The sequence below is a fragment of the Somniosus microcephalus genome, chromosome 7 (genome assembly GCF_052327205.1).
Source record: "Somniosus microcephalus isolate GS21.2 chromosome 7, FLI_Smic_1.0, whole genome shotgun sequence".
NCBI classification, from domain to species: domain Eukaryota; kingdom Metazoa; phylum Chordata; class Chondrichthyes; order Squaliformes; family Somniosidae; genus Somniosus; species Somniosus microcephalus.
Window position 1 is genome coordinate 65,759,555 of NC_140993.1, and position 14,441 is coordinate 65,773,995.

The following is a 14,441-nucleotide window of genomic DNA, read 5'->3' on the forward strand; positions in this document are numbered from 1 at the left end:
TGGAAATTATGGGCTCCAAGCTCTGCGCAATGCCCTGTGCAAAATTGGTGCCGGACTCCTCCATGTTCCTTGACAGTGACAACAGGCTTTCTTGCAGGCCTGCCAATGCACCAATCATTTCTGTGTGCATGACCATCAGCCTTCTTCTGTAGTGTAGGGGGTGGTGTGGTTGGGTGGCACGTGCGCCCAGTCAGTTATGCCCCTGGCTGTTTGTGAGCAGTTCAAATCGCTCCCATGCCCCTGGGTTCTAGACACCGGACTTAGGTACAGGTGGCGATACAGAAAAGACTCGAGTAGACAGTTCTGATGAAGGGTCCCAGACCTGAAACGTTAACTCTGTTTCTCTCTCCATGGATGCTGCCTGGCCTGCTGAGTATTTCCAGCATTTTCTGTTGTTATTTCAGATTTCCAGCATCCGCAGTATTTTGCTATTATATTAGTGTAGACAGGTGGTTTGGATGTAAGAAAACCAAGATTTTATTAAAATAGAAATTAACAGTCCTACGAGAAATTACTAGTATAAAATTACAGGCAAATACAAATAACTATTATACTTATACAAGGAATGGGGAGCACACAGCACATCGAGGGAAAACAAACTACCTTAACAATCCCCTTATCCTTATCCCACCCCTTATACCTAACTAGATTAAGCTATGAGGGGCCAGAATTCATGCTCACCAATCCAAAATAGAGCCAACTGTTAACGAGTGCGAGTTTTGAGGTCTGGTCTTTGGTCCTTCTAGGTACCCCTCGCCACGTGGTCTTCAGGGGCGCGGTGCTGGATCTGCTACTGCGACACACCTTCTCCCCTCCGCTGCCGTCGTCATCTCGTCGCGATGGATTCTCCTCTTCTTCTCCCTCGGGCGGTCTTCGGCGGCAACGTTGTGCCTACAGGGCAGTTGGCAGTTTTAACTGCCTAGATTTTCCTACCCAAGCTTAAGAATGCCAGTCTATTCGTCGTGGCGTGGCCACCTGCGTTCTCGCAGTGTTCAACAAGATGTTCGTCTTCCCAAGCGCCAGCTTATAACTAGGCGCTTCATCTTTATCGATACGTTTTCCGCTGCCCTGCTCTGCCCTTATCGAGTTGTTATCGTCTTCTTCGTCTCTACTCGTCTCGTCTCACCGGACTACTATACAAGTCCTGGGCTACCTGCTCAACTTCGTCTCGCCCCTTTCTGCAGCCTGGGCGTCTTGGATGGCTATGGACTTGGGTCTCGTTCCCCTCCCCTGCTGTTGGTATGGTGCAACTGGTTACTGAAAATCTACTACGGGGAGCGAGGAGAGAACCCGCCACGAGGCCAGGGCACGAGTACGAGCAGCAGCCCAAGAGGCCGGGGCCACGAGAGCAGGGACCAGAGCAAGCGAGCAAGAGAGAGATTGCTACCCGGTGCCTACAGTTATACTCCTCACGAAAACCCTTATCTGCGCGCCAAATCAGGTTAGTTCATTGTTCCAATCTTGGCGGGCTAGTTTAAATAATTGTAGCAATCTAAACTAATTGTTTTTAGATGGTTGTTTATCGCACCTACTGGCCTGATGTCTGAGCTGTATTGTTATTAATGCATTTTATCGGCCTGTCCAGCCTCGATGGTTTCCTTAAGCTGTTTCCGATTATAGATGCAAACAACTTGATGGCCTCAATTATAGGCCTAACTGGTTTTGGTCTGTCTACGATTTGGCTTAATGCATATTCAATGTTCTGTCTGCTTTCCAAAATACAAAGTCCTTCTTCACAGAAACTGCATTTTAGGTTTCGATTTCCCCAAAAGCTGCCTGTGCCACAGAGTCCAAGCTTTTAAAATCTTGCAGGCTTTTGGTCACGAGGTGCGGACACCATTTTTGGGTACCCTTTTTAAAATGTCCATGCAGGGTCCCTTTTATTATTAATAACCTTTGGGGCAAATGTGGAAATTTTGCGAATCTTACAGTAGGCCGTCCCATCGAAGTCTTTATCTGAGTCCTCTGTAGCAGGACTCATGTGCAACCATGCCCTCCTGGGAGTTGGCACCTGCGCTAACCTTTCCCCCGGCCTGGCTACAGTCCACTCGTGCCCGGTGACTCACCACATGCAGATGCTGCCTCTATACTACCCTCTAAAGTCCGCTCAGTGCCAGTATCTGAGCTGGTGCCTGCGAGTGTCAGATCAAGTGATGGTGTCTTTTCTTCTCCCTCACTCTCCTCTTCCTCCACTGGCTGGCCAGGTTGATGTTCTTGAGTATCTGAAAGGAGAAAGGCACAAGGGTAGGCTTGTGGTGAGGGTAGGGAGGGAAGCAAGAGGTGCATGCTTACAAAATTAGCTGTTTGCAAGTGAGAAGAGATAGTGGGATGTGAGAAGGAGGATTAGTTATGAGCATAGCGTCATCTTGAACGGTTTCAGCCTTGCTAATCGCAACGGCTCAGTGACGGCCAGTCCATTCATGTCGATCACCATCTCCTCCACCTGGGTAAGGACATGCAGGCTTGCCCATCCCCTGCCAATTAGGTGCTGCTGCCTGAGATTATGAAGCACATTGCCCTGCAAGAGAAAAGGTGTGTCAGTGAGTATGGTGCAATGTCTATAGGTGATGTGTGTCAGTGAGTGTGGTGCAATGTCTATAGGTGATGTGTGTCAGTGAGTGTGGTGCAATGTCTATAGGTGATGTGTGTCAGTGAGTGTGGGGCAAAGTCTATAGGTGATGTGTGTCAGTGAGTGTGGTGCAATGTCTATAGGTGATGTGTGTGTCAGTGAGTGTGGTGTAATGTGTTTGGGTGATGTGTGTGTCAGTGAATGTAGTGCTATGTGTTTGGGTGAAGTGTGTCAGTGAGTGTGGTGCAATGTGTTTGGGTGAAGTGTGTCAGTGAGTGTGGTGTAATGTGTTTGGGTGAAGTGTGTCAGTGAGTGTGGTGCAATGTGTTTGGGTGAAGTGTGTCAGTGAGTGTGGTGCAATGTGTTTGGGTGATGTGTGTCAGTGAGTGTGGTGCAATATGTTTGGGTGATGTGTGTCAGTGAGTGTGGTGCAATGTGTTTGGGTGATGTGTGTCAGTGAGTGTGGTGCAATATGTTTGGGTGATGTGTGTCAGTGAGTGTGGTGCTATGTGTTTGGGTGATGTGTGTCAGTGAGTGTGGTGCTATGTGTTTGGGTGATGTGTGTCAGTGAGTGTGGTGCAATGTGTTTGGGTGATGTGTGTCAGTGAGTGTGGTGCAATATGTTTGGGTGATGTGTGTCAGTGAGTGTGGTGCAATATGTTTGGGTGATGTGTGTCAGTGAGTGTGGTGCAATGTGTTTGGGTGATGTGTGTCAGTGAGTGTGGTGCAATATGTTTGGGTGATGTGTGTCAGTGAGTGTGGTGCTGTGTGCTTGGGTGATGTGTGTCAGTGAGTGTGGTGCAATGTGTTTGGGTGAAGTGTGTCAGTGAGTGTGGTGCAATGTGTTTGGGTGAAGTGTGTCAGTGAGTGTGGTGCAATGTGTTTGGGTGAAGTGTGTCAGTGAGTGTGGTGCAATGTGTTTGGGTGAAGTGTGTCAGTGAGTGTGGTGCAATGTGTTTGGGTGAAGTGTGTCAGTGAGTGTGGTGCAATGTGTTTGGGTGAAGTGTGTCAGTGAGTGTGGTGCAATGTGTTTGGGTGATGTGTGTTTCACTGAGTGTGGGGCAATGTGTTTGGGTGAAGTGTGTCAGTGAGTGTGGTGCAATGTGTTTGGGTGATGTGTGTCACTGAGTGTGGTGCAATGTGTTTGGGTGAAGTGTGTCAGTGAGTGTGGTGCAATGTGATTGGGTGAAGTGTGTCAGTGAGTGTGGTGCAATGTGTTTGGGTGAAGTGTGTCAGTGAGTGTGGTGCAATGTGATTGGGTGAAGTGTGTCAGTGAGTGTGGTGCAATGTGTTTGGGTGAAGTGTGTCAGTGAGTGTGGTGCAATGTGTTTGGGTGAAGTGTGTCAGTGAGTGTGGTGCAATGTGTTTGGGTGATGTGTGTCAGTGAGTGTGGTGCAATGTGTTTGGGTGAAGTGTGTCAGTGAGTGTGGTGCAATGTGTTTGGGTGATGTGTGTCAGTGAGTGTGGTGCAATGTGTTTGGGTGAAGTGTGTCAGTGAGTGTGGTGCAATGTGTTTGGGTGATGTGCGTCAGTGACTGTGGTGCAATGTGTTTGGCTAAAGTGTGTCATTGAGTGTTGTGCAATGTGTTTGGGTGAAGTGTGTCAGTGAGTGTGGAGCAATGTGTTTGGGTGATGTGTGTCAGTGAGTGTGGTGCAATGTGTTTGGGTGATGTGTGTCAGTGAGTGTGGTGCAATGTGTTTGGGTGATGTGTGTCAGTGAGTGTGGTGCAATGTGTTTGGGTGATGTGTGTCAGTGAGTGTGGTGCAATGTGTTTGGGTGATGTGTGTCAGTGAGTGTGGTGCAATATGTTTGGGTGATGTGTTTCAGTGAGTGTGGTGCAATGTCTATAGGTGATGTGTGTCAGTGAGTGTGGTGCAATGTGTTTGGGTGAAGTGTGTCAGTGAGTGTGGTGCAATGTCTATAGGTGATGTGTGTCAGTGAGTGTGGTGCAATGTGTTTGGTTGATGTGTGTCAGTGAGTGTGGGGCAGTGTGTTTCGGTGATGTGTGTGTCAGTGAGTGTGGTGCAATGTGTTTGGGTGACGTGTGTGTCAGTGAGTGTGGTGTAATGTGTTTGGGTGATGTGTGTCAGTGAGTGTGGTGCAATGTGTTTGGTTGATGTGTGTCAGTGAGTGTGGGGCAGTGTGTTTGGGTGACGTGTGTGTCAGTGAGTGTGGTGTAATGTGTTTGGGTGATGTGTGTCAGTGAGTGTGATGCAATGTGTTTGGGTGACGTGTGTGTCAGTGAGTGTAGTGCAATGTGTTTGGGTGATGAGTGTCAGTGAGTGTGGTGCAATGTCTATAGGTGAGGTGTGTCAGTGAGTGTGGTGCAATGTCTATAGGTGATGTGCTTATCATGGTTGAATAGTTGGTAGTGTGGACAAGGTGTGAGATGTGGGTGTGAGGCTTGCAGCAGTGGTAATTGTGTGAGGGTGAGGTGAAGCTATGAATGTGAGATATGAGTCGTGATTGATAGAGATTGTTGGTAGGTGAGTGATGGGGGTGTGATACATTGTGCAGTGTGTGGGGCTAATGGTGCAGTTGGTGGGAGATGGCTTTTGAAGATGCATTCACTGACATTGACCATTTGTGTGAGGTCATTGAATTTCTTTCAGCACTGGATCCAGGTCCTCGTGGCAACACTGCTAGCAGTGACCACTTCGGCTATCTGATCCCACTGCCTTCTCACTGTGCATCTAGAGGGTCTCCTGGCCCCCTGCAGGTAGAGGACCTGTCTCCTCCTTTCCATCCCCTGCACTAAGGCCGCTAGTGCTGCGTCCGAGAACCTTGGTGCCCTTTCTCTGCCCTGGTGAGCCATTATTCTTTCACAGTTGCCTTCACAAGCAGTTCCAGCAGCTGTTGAATGCAGAATGCAGAATGCACTTCACCTTTAAGAGGTGCAGACTGCCTTTACGAAGTGGAGGCTAGCTTTAACTAGAGCTAGCCTCGTACGAACTTTGGCCCCCTGCTGAGCGCTCAACCATTCAGCAGCACAACCAGTGCTGTAATCATGATAATTAGCAGGCAGCATAAAGTTGCATGCTGCCTTCATTACTTTGAACAAGTGCGGGCCGATCGAGTATCACGATTCCCGCACCCGTTTTCGTGCCTAATCAAATTTTTAGCCCTATGACTCTTTGATAGGTGGCGCAGCTCCTGTTCTGTCAGTCTACTATCTCAATTGACAAGACCTGAGGCTCTTTCCTCCTCACTGCCACAAAGTTGAAGCTACTTTATTTTAAAAAGAATCAGCTCCTAAATGTTTTAGTAATTATTTATTATTTACACATTTTTAGAAATCCTATTTCTTGTTATCACTGGCATTGATTAAAAAAATAAGTCACTAACACACTACCACTGCAGCTGCTGGCTGCTCAATATATTAAAGAAAAGACGTAAAGGTTTTTGGAATTTACAGAAAACTCTAAATGTTTTGGCTTCTCTTTATTCCACAAGGAATTAATATTTTGCTGCCCGTTATTACTTCCATGATATTTTGCCCCTGGCTTGACAACAGAATACATAACTCTTGCCATTGCAGCTGCTGACTCCACAGTGCATTGAAGATGAAGTTTCCTTTTTATAGTATCAATAACAGTCTTGGACGTTCCACTCTAGTGCGCTCCTGTTGTACTATTGATGCAGGGGCAGCCGATTGTTGGCGTTGTGCACTGTGTAGGTGATGTGCTGATGTCCTCATCACAAACCTTTTCCTGTGGTGTGGGAGCCAGTGTTGGTGGATTTAATGTGCATTGTTTTACCTGGGTTCAGTGCTCCTGCTGTTGTATAGTGACTAAACAAAACATTTCTCAATTATTAAAGCTCTCTGAATTAATCATTTTTTAACGTGTACCACCTTTCAGTAGAATATTCTGTCTTCCACTGCTTTAAGGATTCTTGCCATCACATTCTTCAGTTCAACATTACACTGGCCTTTGAAAGCAAGACTTATATTTATACAGTGCCTTTCATGACCTCATGACATCCCAAAGCACTTTACAGCCAATAAAACACTTTTGAAGTGTAGCTACTGTTATAATGTAGGATACTGGCAGCCAATTTATACATAGCAAGGTCTCACAATGAGATAAATTGTAGTGTATGTACCTTTAAGAGAGAACTACTTTTACAGCTCCTGTATACTGTAGTACCGGCAGTGACCACACCTGTATATAAGCCTTGAGCATGCCTCTGTACCCCAGTCTTGAGACTACCCTACTCCAGTAAATACCTGTTGATTGTTAAGTTACAGCATCCGTGTGGTTATTGAAAAACATCATACTCTCCGAATCACGGATCTAACAGTGGCAACGAGTGTCGATTCGAATCTACCTGCAACTCTGCATTTCCCTTCGAGGATTCGCTCCGGGAGGGCGGTGGAAGAAAGTCGAGGCCAGAAACACGGGCGTCGACCACGAGCAACCGCCCAGTCATCCGGCAGAGAGTGAACATCGCAGGGGAGGCTGTGGAGAGCCGGGCTTGGTTCCCTAGCCACGACGATCAGCAATAGACTGACGACAGGTGCAGCGCAGACCCTTCCCGGACAGCGGCGACTGGAGCTGACCGACGGCGGAGAGAAAGCCGAGCAGCGTCGACGGGGTAAGACAGAGGGTGAAGTGCACAGGGCGCAGCCGGGGGTTGAAAACCGAGCGGCGTCGAGGAAAAACAAAACGGAGAGAGAGAGGGTAAAGCAACAGCCGGGTTCAGGACCGAGCGGCGGTAATGGGAAAGGCACACAAAAAAAAGAACGCGCAGAGCACAGCCAGGGCTCAAGGGCTAAACAATGTCCGCGGGGAGAAGAAGGGAGAGCACGGGAGATGCCATTGAGCCGCGGAGAAGAAGGGAGAGCGCGGGAGATGCCATTGAGCTGCGGAGAAGAAGGAAGAGCACGGGAGATGCCATTTTTAGAAGCCGCAGCGGAGAAGAAGGGCGAGCGCGGGAAGGAAGGAAAGCGCGGGAGACACCATTTTGTGCCAGCGGAGAAGAAGGGGAAGCGCGGGAGACACCATTTTTGACAGTTAAATCACACCCAGGGATGCCGAAGAGTGGCAGTATCTCTACGTTCGACAATGAAGTCGAAGATTGGGCGACATATGTGGAACGTATTGAGGTGTACTGCAGGGCGAATGAAGTGCCAGATGCTAGGAAAGCACTGGTTTTGTTAAATTCCATGGGTGCAAAAACTTATGGGTTACTGCGAAACCTAATAACCCCAGAGAAGCCGGTGAACAAGAATTTCGAAAGCATAGTAGAAATCCTACAGGACCACTTAAACCCCACACCGCTGCTGATAGCAGAACAATTTAAGTTCCATAAAAGGAACCAATACAAAGACAAAAGCAATGCTGAGTACCTAACGGAACTGCGCAAGCTATCGAAACACTGCCAGTTTGGAGCGGGACTAGCAGATACGTTAAGGGACAAGTTTGTGTGTGGGCTGCAAAGTGAAGGAACCCAGAAACGGCTTCTATCAGAAAAGGATCTTACGCTGGACAAGGCTTTCAGTATGGCAGTATCACACGAAGCAGCTGGCGCTGCAGAGATGCAACGGAGACTGCAAGAATATGGCACCAATGAAATGTTCTATGGAACAGGGAAGTGCTATCGCTGCGGCAGAACAACACATGACCAGAAGGATTGTTGGTTCAAGGACCAAGTGTGCAGACAGTGTGGAAAAGCAGGACACATAGCAAGAGTCTGCAGGTCTGGAAAGAAAACCAACAGTAAGAAATCTCCACAGGAGAAGTACAAAAAGGTACACCAGGTGATGGACAGTAGTTCAGACGAACAGAAAAGTGACACAGACTCCGGAAGCAAGGAGCTGGGTTGTCTGAAACTACATAAGGTAACCAAAATGGAGGATCACCAGACTATCTGGGTTACACTCAAGATAGACGGAGTTCAAGTGAAAATGGAATTGGACACAGGATCAGCCCTAATCGTCATAAACCAAAGGGACTACAAGCGGCTATTTTCACATATACCCTTGAAAGCTACAGAGATTGTCTTGAAGACGTACACGGGGCAAAAAGTCTACCCCAAAGGAAAAATAAGGGTGAAAGTGATATATAAAGGCCAGGAAATACCTAAAATGGATATATATGTATTGCCAGATGGAGGACCACCACTGCTAGGACGTGAATGGATCCAGAAGATACAATTAGATTGGCATTCCATACAGGCACTGAAGGTTGAGGCCGAAAAGGATGACGACGTCACACCTGGACGACTGTCAAAATTGCTAACTGACGCAAAAGAAGTGTTCCAGGAGGGACTCGGAACACTAAAAGGCATAACAGCAATGATTAAAATAGAGGAAAAGGCAAGCCCAAAGTTTCTTAAGGCCAGACCAGTGCCTTATGCGATCAGACCAGCTGTTGAAGCAGAGCTGGAAGGGTTGGAACGTTCAGGAGTACTGTCCAAAGTAGACTGGAGTGAGTGGGCTACACCCATCGTTCCTGTAATGAAGAGGTCGTTGAGTAATATGCCTGGGGAACCAAAGAAGGTCCGCATCTGTGGGGATTTTAAGGTGACAGTGAACCCAGTCCTTCACATGGTACAATATCCGCTTCCACGAATTGAGGATATTTTCGCCTCGCTATCTGGAGGTAAACGCTTCACCAAAATTGATCTAGCCCAGGCGTACTTGCAAATGGAGGTAGAAGAAGCCTCGAAACAATACCTTACGATCAACACTCATAAACGTCTTTATCAATACAACCGGCTGGTGTTCGGGGTAGCATCAGCTCTGGCTATTTGGCAAAGGGCGATGGATCAAGTCCTGCAAGGGATTACAGGGACCCAGTGTTATTTGGACGACATCCTGGTCACGGGCGAAAATGACAGTGATCACCTCGCCAACTTGGAGAAGGTGCTCACCAGATTAAAGGAATATGGGCTCCGAGCTAATCGCCACAAGTGCGAGTTTTTCCAGAAGCAGATCTCGTATTGTGGCCATGTCATCGATGAAGAGGGGTTACATAAGTCCCCTGAAAAGATTGAGGCAGTAGTCAAAGCTCCAGCACCGGAAAATGTGTCACAACTGAGGTTGTTCCTCGGGCTGCTAAACTACTACCACAAGTTCTTACCTAAATTGTCCACGGTATTACACCCACTGAACACCCTACTGCAAACATGGGTACCATGGAAGTGGAATGACGAACGTAGACGAGCTTTCCAGAAGTGTAAAGAATTGATCACATCAAAAGAGGTGTTGGCCCATTTCAACCCAGCACTACCAATTCATTTGGCATGTGATGCATCACCCTATCGTATTGGAGCGGTGCTGTCGCACAAATTCCCAGACGGGTTGGAAAGGCCAGTAGCCTTTGAGTCTCGGTCACTAACCTCAGCCGAGCGCAACTACGCCCAGATTGACAGGGAGGCCCTCAGCCTAGTATGGGGAGTAAAAAAATTCAACCACTATCTGCATGGGCAGAAGTTCACCTTGCTGACTGACCACCAACCACTTGTCTCCATCTTTAATCCTAAGAAGGGCGTTCCAGTAATGACGGCACAACAGTTACAAAGATGGTCCCTGTTTCTTGGGGTGAATCAATATGAAATAGAATATAAAGGCACGAAACAGCATGGAAACGCTGATGGGCTATCATGCCTGCCACTGCCTACTGTGGAGGAAGCACCAGCAGTGGACCCTATCGAGATATTTTATTCATCAATAATTGAACGATTGCCAGTAACGAACGCGGATATAGAGAAGGAGACCTGCAATGATCCGACGCTGTCTCGGGTATATGATTTGACGGTGAGGGGATGGCCAACACATGGCGACTCACTGTTGCCAGCATTCTCATCCAGAAGAGAACAGCTGTCAGTATGCCAGGGGACAGTGATGTGTGGATCCAGAGTGGTGATTCCACCCAAGTTAAGGGAGAGAGTGCTAAATGAGCTACATGAAGGTCATCTGGGGGGAGTGAAAATGAAAAGCCTTGCTAGGGCTTATGTGTGGTGGCCGGGAATCGATCAACAAATCGAAGACCTAACCAAGAGCTGCTCAGGATGCCAGAAGGTCCAAAATGCACCACCACATGCCCCTCTACACCCATGGGAGTGGCCCTCCTCTCCGTGGCAACGGGTGCATATTGATTTTGCTGGTCCATTCATGGGCTCAATGTTCTTAATAGCAGTGGATGCTCATTCGAAGTGACCTGAGATGAAAAAAATGTCCTCAACCACTACAGAGAAAACGATTGCAGTCCTACGGACCGTATTTGCCAGAAACGGCTTGCCAGAGCAGATTTGCTCTGATAATGGACCACAGTTTGTGTCTGAAGAGTTTTGAAAATTTATGAGAAGGAATGGGGTAAGGCATTACACTTCCGCCCCATATCATCCAGCCACAAATGGATTGGCTGAGAGGTTCGTAGAAACCTTTAAGAAGGCGATAAAGGCCATGTGCGACGATGAAATTCCACTACACAGCATAAGGTGGACAATTTCTTATTAGCCTACCGAAACGCGACACATGCAGTTGCCAACCAGACCCCGGCCATGATGTTCTTTAACCGAAGGTTGCGATCTCGTCTGGACTTGCTTAGACCAAATGTGCGAAGAAATGTTGAGGATAAACAATTCCAGCACATCAATGAGAAGCCGACAAGGAGCTTCAATATAGGATAACCAGTCTTGTCCCGTGACTACCGAACAGAGAAATGGCAACCCGGAACGATATGCACAAGGCAGGGGCCATTAATGTACACAGTGGATGTCGGGGAGAACATTGTGAGACGCCACGTTGATCAGATCTTAGCGTCACAGGAACGAGTCAACCCCATGTCTTGCGTACCTGGGGATGAACCCGACATACCGGTAGCATCTACCTCCGAACCAGTAGCAGTGGAAACCGATGAACTAACCGATGAAAAGGGGCCAGAATTGCCTCCGCACCAAGAACAAGAACCTCAGGAAAGGTGCTATCCCGAAAGGATCAGGAAGCCGCCCCAAAGACTGAATCTATAAATGGACTATTGTTGTTTAATGTACATGTTAAAGTGTTAATTGTTATTTGAATATTATGGGTACTACTAATCTAAAAGGGGAGGAATTGTAGTGTATGTACCTTTAAGAGAGAACTACTTTTACAGCTCCTGTATACTGTAGTACCGGCAGTGACCACATCTGTATATAAGCCTTGAGCATGCCTCTGTACCCCAGTCTTGAGACTACCCTACTCCAGTAAATACCAGTTGATTGTTAAGTTACAGCATCCGTGTGGTTATTGAAAAACATCATACTCTCCGAATCACGGATCTCACATAAATGATAACAGAAATGAGTTAAATGCCCAGATAATCTGTCTTTAGGGGTTGGTTGAGGACTAAATATTAGCCAGGACACCGAGGAGCACTCCCCTGCCCTTCTTCGAATAGTGCCACAAGATCTTGTACGTCCATCGCAGAGGGCAGGTTTAACGTCTTATCCGAAAGATGGTACATCTGACAGGGCAGCAGTCTCTCTGTACTGCACCAAAGGGGGGAATTTTAACCTAAACAAAACAGGTGGGTTGGGGGAGTGGGGGTAATTAAAGTGTTAAAAATTGAAATCCCTACCTCAACCTGCCTCCAACACGCCCACTTCTGGTTTTAACGGAGGTGAGACGGGGGTCGGGCAGCTAGTCCGCTGCCAGGAGGCGGGTCGTCTATTTAAATATTATAATGAGGCTGAAAGCCTCTGCTTTAACTGTAGTGTATGTAACCGTTCTACCTTTAAGAGAACTATTTTAGGTGTTGCACTACTTTATCTTGGCTGCGGTATACTGTAATACCGATGGTGACCACACCGGTATATAAGTGCTGTGTAATGAGTGATTGGGCAGATTCGCCCTGACCTTCGAATAGTAAAGTCCTGTTAAAGTTTACTCTTGTAGTCTGTGTAATAATTTGCAATATAACACACAGATTTTACAGTGGCGACGAGTTCGATCTTACCCTGCGGCAGCGATACATCCGAAGCAGTTAACGAGCGTCGAGATGAGGCATCCGCCCTCGTCGTTCTGCTGAGAGAAGACTCGAGTCTGCAGAGCAAGGAAGAAGGAAGAATTCAGACACGAAGCCTTCCATCAGCAACAGGCAGTGATCGTCCCTTCTGTCACGGTGGTGAGTGAGCCGATCAGCCACGAGAAGCAAGTCGGCCACGTTGACTGTGAGTAGGGGGGAAATAAAAAGAAACGGAGGATAAGGGCGGTGAACTCGACCACGGTCGGGGGAAAGGAGCCGGACAGAAGTCGGGGCCAGAGACGCTGAGACTGGGGCAGCGTAGGGCACGGAAGCCACGGTACAAGCGGGAACGCAGCCGGTGTGAGAGACCGGGCTACAAGCGGGAACGCAGCCGGTGTGAGAGACCGGGCTACAAGCGGGCTGGGAGATGCAACAGCATCGGGAGACAGCTCGACCGCGACCGGCGAAAAAGGCCGGGCAGCTACCGAGGCCGCGAGGCACTGCGACCGGGATCGTAAGGCGCGGGAAGAAATAAAAAAATAATAAATAAATAAAACCGCGGAGAACTCAGCCGCAGCCGGGGGAGGAAAGGACCGGACTGCGAGAGGGCTGGGAGGCGCGATTGGAAGCCGCTGAGGGAGAGACAGAGCCCGAGCGAGCGGGAGAGACAGAGCCCGAGCGAGGGGGAACGGGACCGAGCGAGGGAGACCGAGCGAGATTCCGCCCAGCAGCTGGAACTGTTCGCCGCCAATGGGTTGTCCCCAGCGCCGGTTGCCCTGCCGAGAAAAGGGAACAAGGAACGCACTGAAGCCGGCGCGCAGGCTGCGAACCCCGAAAGCCAGCGGTCGTCACCCGAGAGCAAAGCTTACCCCTCCCGCCAGGGGAAGAAACGCGGGAAGCCGCCAGTAGGCGGGGAAGAAGACAGGAGCGGGAAACCGCCATTTTGAAAGTGGGCGGGGAAGAAGACAAGCGCGGGAAACCGCCATTTTTGGAAAAAAAAAGTAACGAACAAATTCGTTGTTGTTTCTCAGAAAGATAGTGAAGATGCCTAAGCATGGTAACATCAACGACTTCGATTCCGAGGTGGAAGATTGGGCCACGTATGTAGAACGCATCGAGATATATTGTGAGGCCAATAAAATAGCAGATGATGATAAAGCTCTAACCTTACTAAACTCAATGGGGGCAAAGACATACGGGCTATTGAAGCATCTTCTATCACCAGCTAAACCGGCAGATCAGACTTTCGCTAATATTGTTGCTGTCCTGAAGGATCATTTGAACCCCACACCGCTGATGTTGGCGGAACGATTCAAATTTTATGCGAGAACGCAACGGAAAGAGGAAAGCGACGCGGAATACTTGGTTGAACTGCGTAGATTAGCGAAATACTGAAAGTTTGGGGAAAATCTGACAGAGGCATTGAGAGACAAGTTCGTGTGCGGGTTGTCGAAGGAAGGAACACAAAAGCGACTGCTAGAAGAGAACGATCTTACACTTGATAAGGCTGTCCTTATTGCAGCATCGCACGAAGCCGCAGCGAGAGGCACTGCAGAAATGCAGCTGAAGGCAGCGGTACTCAGCGTGGATCAAATGACTTCGGGTACAACGAAATGTTATCGTTGTGGGAAGACAACACACGACCAGAACCAATGCTGGTTTAAAAACCAGGAATGTAGAAAATGTGGCAAGCTTGGTCACATAGCTAAAGTATGCCGGTCAGGAAAGAAGACCAGCAACAAAAAAAAGTCACCGCAGGAAAAGTACAGCAAGGTACACAAGGTGGCTGAGAAGAGTTCGGATGAACAGAATTCGGATTCAGACCCAAACGGCCAGGAACTGGGTAGTCTGAGAATTCACAATGTGAGTAAGGAAGCTGACCTACAAACTATCTGGGTCATGCTAAAAATAGCCGGAG

The 14,441-nt window shown here is 48.3% G+C and overlaps 1 long non-coding RNA gene across 1 annotated transcript in view; it reads left to right on the forward strand.

Annotated features, from left to right (window-relative positions):
• Positions 1-14,441, forward strand: part of LOC147114676 (uncharacterized) — a 50,970-nt gene that overhangs the window by 9,743 nt on the left and 26,786 nt on the right. The window contains exon 3 of the long non-coding RNA XR_015078913.1: positions 747-1,441. This is a non-coding gene — a long non-coding RNA (uncharacterized LOC147114676). The remainder of the gene's footprint in view (positions 1-746; positions 1,442-14,441) is intronic.